Consider the following 5439-nt stretch of genomic DNA (forward strand, 5'->3'; position numbering starts at 1 on the left):
TAGCGTCACTCCTGGTAAGAAGTATCTTGTTAGATGAACGGAGAGCACGCTCAGGATATTTATAGCTACCAATGATTGCAAATACTGTGGACATTCGCTACGAAGAATTTTGAAAACAAAAAGCAAATTTTGAACTTGATTCTCTCTTTCACTGGCAACCAATGAAGTTGGAATAGAACAGGTGAGATGTGTTCACATTTCTTAGTGCGTGTTACGAGACGTGCGGCCGCATTCTGAACTGACTGAAGTTTTCTAAGCTGATAGTCAGGAATCCCATGCATCAGGCTATTACAATAGTCTAGTCGTGAGGTGACAAAAGCATGTACTAATTTCTCTGTGGTCGGCATATCTATCAAAGAACGAATTTTACCGATTTTGTACAGTGCAAAAAAGGCAGATTTACACGTGTTATTTATTTGATTTGACATAGAACCATTCGAATCGAGCAGAACACCAAGATCTTTAACTGTAGTGGACGGGGTAACATCGAAAGTACCGATCTTGAGACTGTCAAGTTTAGTCACATCTCTCTTAAAACGCGATGAAAAGTGAACTACCTCAGTTTTTTCATCATTTAGGATCAGCATGTTTGACCTCATCCATTGACGCACATTATCAATGCATAATTCAAGATCCAACTTGACATCGTCTGGACTATTACAAACAACATAAATCTGAGAATCGTCAGCGTAAAGCATGTAATCTAGGCCGTGGGAAGAAATAATATCATCAAGAGGAGTTGTGTATAGAGTAAAAAGTAAAGGTCCTAGGACAGAACCTTGTGGGACACCAAAACGTAGAACAGCATCTTGTGATGTTGTGGAATTAATATTAACACGTTGAACACGGCCTGTTAAGTAGGAACGAAACCACTGTAAGGCTGAACCTGTTATTCCAAAACGACACTGCAATCTATTGAGAAGGATGTCATGGTCCAGAGTATCAAAAGCAGCTGATAAATCCAGCATAACCAAAATCCAGCTTTTTCACTCCTGCCACCTTCAAGTTGTTCATGCCGTCCTCAATAACTAAGGTTTTTCGAAGAGAAAGTACAGTTCCAGTTAAAAAGAGTCTGACAAAATATGTAATGTATGCTTACATAAATAAATAAATGGGATGCTTACATAAATAAATAAATGGGTGTTCAGTTTGAAAAAATTGTCTAGATCTAATAGACATTGTTTTGCGTTGTATGGTATAAATGCAAAAATCAACAAAAATCGACTTGGGCACTCAAAGGGTTAAGGCAACCATGTAGCATCATTTCATTTGTTCAAATTCGTGATAATATCGACTATATACCAGTAAAATAACTATGTTTTGGCGGACAGACGGTCAATATAGCGTATAGTGTTTGAGATAATCATCGTCCCTGAACTCTTCATGTCGCTTAGATATGGCTTCGTTTGTACTCTACATCGACTTCAAGGGCTGTTGACATTTATATACCGGTTCATCATATCAACCTTTTAATCACCCTGGGATTTCAATAATGGTAAACAATAAGTACACAGAGGTGCACTAATATCATTGTTGTCAAGTTCTGATTGGTAGCAAAGAGCGCAATCTTCAGTAAAGTGTTCACTGTATGCTTTAAGATCTCTGGACTCATATGATTCAATCATTGAGTCGAATTTAGCTCGAGAGCGGTGAGGAATCAACATCAGCCATTCTGACTCTGCTGTTAAAAGAATGACTAATCTGACCCATCACTCGCAAGGATTTGTTTGTTTGACCTTATTTATATTTAATTTACATTTATTCATATTTATATTTAAAATATAATTAAGGTCCTTAATTTTGTCAATAACATAAAAACATGCCGAGTAAGCCTATTTTTCACATAACTTTTGAAACCTTTTGTGGGGTTTATCTACATATGTATACATATTTTCTTGCCATTTCAAAGTTGTTGTCTTCACCTTCATCGGCCTAAAGTGTTCCACGTCCTCTGATGTCAAGTTTACATGCTGATATATCACAGGATTTTAAAATGCTTATTTGATCACATTGAATTATATTCAACGGACATACAACTACAGTGTCGTCCTTTAACGGACTCATTTATTAGCTTCATCATCGGTGATGGAAAATGATACTTTTCCCGCAATCTGTAGGGATCGTGATATTACAATGTGTCCTTCCCGGGGTCTCCTTGTGAGTTCCAAACACTTTGTAGCACTTCTGTCTTGGTTTTTACGTTTATATTTAGGTTGTGCGCGTCCAAAACTCGTGTTACAGCGGATTTGAAATCTACCGCCATACTTGGTCCCGTAAATCTAGGTCAATGACGTCGTTGATATGACATCATTGACCTCGCCTGACATATTACAGAGATGTCATTGCTAATATTCATGCGCCTTTGTTATGCAAAGTTGCTAGTTGCAGTGGTGAAAGCGGGAGCAGAAGTGAGATCGTCGCAACTGTTTGGAGTGTGGTACGCCAGTTGTTACACTGTAAGTTACATTCATCGTATCATCAGCCCGCAAAGGGATTCTTATTTGGTGTCAGATTTGGTCTTGATAAAGGGGTTATAAACCCCATGATGGTACGTATTCTCATGGAAAATGGATACCCAAGCATGTTCCCAAAATTACAGAGAAGCCGGATTTTTTATTTATCGTCTACGCCCGTGAAAACACGAAAAGGGGGATACATTTTGTATAGGATAAAGCCCGAGTACGAGGGCTCTTCTGGTATATAAAGTCCAACCCAACGATAAAATGTTGAGGCCGCAGGCCGAGACATTTTATCGTAGGGTTGCACTTTATATACCAGAAGAGCCCGAGTATGAGGGTTTTATCCGACTTAAAACTATCGCCCCTAACTGATATATTTTCGTTTTCATGTATTTACGTCAACCGTCCCCTTTGTCAATGTAACATGTTTAGGATATGAATTAAAACTTTTATTTGTGAAATAGCCTTCCAATGTAATGGAACATCCTATAAATGCCCTAGGGCACATTATATAAATGCCCTAGGGCACAGCAGATTTTGTGCTGCAGCTGGTTTCCGCTGTATTACAAAATTTGAATATTAAAACGTACCAGATGTCTACAGAATATGACATGTTCACTTTTGATTGGACAGTACTTTACTACGGCGCTGTCATTCGTTTCTGGAATTTGGTGACCAGGGCTTTACGTGTAAATAAAACACCCTGAATTGAGCACTCTGATTGGTCAATCAACAGTGGATAGTTTTTAAATAAACGTTTATCCATTAATGGGTTAGAATACCACTTTGAAATAAGGTAAATATTTTCTTAGACGAAAAGCCATTCCAGCGCCGAACTGAAAATGTGCCAATGTTAATTAAGACATCATTATGTATACTCTTTTCCTAAAAGTTGTCTTGTTGTTCCAGACTGTAGCGGTCAGCTGTTAGACAACAACAAAGACTACATTGATATGTCGAGACAATGTCATTGGTCTATATAACGTTGTCATGGTTGTAACTGTATTTGCAATTATCTCACTTACTCTTAGATTTAATAAAAAATTAGGTAGTATTTCTTCTGGTTCACATTTCTCCTATATTTCTCACGATATTAGAGTGTATCTTTGTTGAAAACCCACGTGAAATTTTGCGGAACAAGTACAGGTATACCCAGCTTTTCTGTGCCAACACCGCGTACCGGGGTTATATGAAAGAAATATATGAAAGAAAAGTAGTCTGCTATATATGAATCAATAAATCTATCAAACCAAGTAAATGCCTGGGAGAGCTGTTTTCTTCTTGGTACAATTTGTCAAAGTCCCCATCTGTTGTCAGGGCCTGATTGGGACGGGGCAAACAAACTTAAGGTAGTATGCACCTCGGAAGTGAAAGACTTAAACTTTTGCTCTAACTTTCCTCAAGGAATCTTTCAATCATTCTCTTTCAAAATCAAGAATAAAAATCAGGGGTCACCGTGCAAATTTTGGTACTAGAGACACAAATTACTCAAGATTTACCGATATTAGAAATTCAAAATGGCCGCCATCCCTGTGTTAACTCTATGGAGAGAAATAAAAATTTTCGAATTTCGAAAAACTAAGCCTGTGAAACTTTTCTTTCACAAAGAGCTTTAAAATGAACCCCTACATGTGGTATATCAGAATTGTAAAAGTTTGAGAGTCCGAATGTCTGTCCCCGAGGTGCATTCTGCCTTAAACTATCGACAGTCCCTTGTGCGTTTTGCTATAGGCTCTAGCACAAACAGGATTCACTGCATAAAAACCCTATAATACTTACTGTATTAACATGGATTATTGCCTGTATTTTAGCTGAAGAGTGCATATACGGATGAATACAGTCAAGAACCATTTTTTGTATTCAGCAAGCCTGTATTCATGTGGATTCATGTGAATTCACGTGTATTATACTATAATACAGGCAACTTATTAATGTGAATTTATCTGAATTATTGGATTTTCATGCAGTGATTGGGATGGTGGTGGTGGTGCCGGAATGCCGCAGGCATAACGGCGAATGCTTTTATTGGCGAATGCTTTTATTGCTTTTATTGAAAACTCGTTGTGATGAACAGGTTGGCCTCAATTTGTCACGGATTGCGAAGGCGTTACGCTGGGAGAGGACGAGGAATGCATTACACGTGTTCTGAAGGCTGGAAGACCTGTTGCTCAAGGCAAGGCGTTCCCCGCTTCCTCTTAATGAAGACGCAAGCCAGGAAGATCCGTCGTAGGACGGATATACCTATCTGCCTGTGCTAGATGTAGACATGATAATGCGATCATGGGAGTATACTGTACTCTCTCAAGTTTTAAGAACGGATGAGGGGTCTGCACAAAACGTGAGTATTTGCGGGAAATTTCGTGCATGTTTGCTTAAAGAAAATTTCGAAGGCAACATTTAATATATATATATATATATATATATATATATATATATATATATATATATATATATATATATATATATATGTATTATGTATGTATGTATATATATATATATATATATATATATATATATATATATATATATATATTTATACTACATTCTACACGTAAACAAACTCTTTCGCACTTCACCTACTAAATAAAGGCGGTGAACGGATGCCCAGACTTCGATAGATAGCATTCAACAAAATGAAGCACACACGACACAAGTCAAGGACCAAAAATGTCCATTTTACCCTTTTTGGCCACAGTCTTTCATTTTAATGCAAATAAGCATGGACGTGCAAATACATCCATCGTTTACATTATATATAAAGTAGATTATCTAGGATTAGAGTACATTCTTGCAGGCATAGGTTATTGATAGGAAGTGTGGATTTCTTCTCACATGGTGACATCACATTTAACTTTTCTTCAGTCAGGGTTTCTTGCTATCTCCGTTACTGTTGCCACAATCAATGTGTATGTAGTAGTTGCCATTTATTTTCTTCAAGATGGCGAGAAACTTTTCCGTTTTGATAAGTGATCCATCGTTT

This window comes from Ptychodera flava, chromosome 1 (genome assembly GCF_041260155.1).
Source record: "Ptychodera flava strain L36383 chromosome 1, AS_Pfla_20210202, whole genome shotgun sequence".
Taxonomy (NCBI): Eukaryota; Metazoa; Hemichordata; class Enteropneusta; family Ptychoderidae; genus Ptychodera; species Ptychodera flava.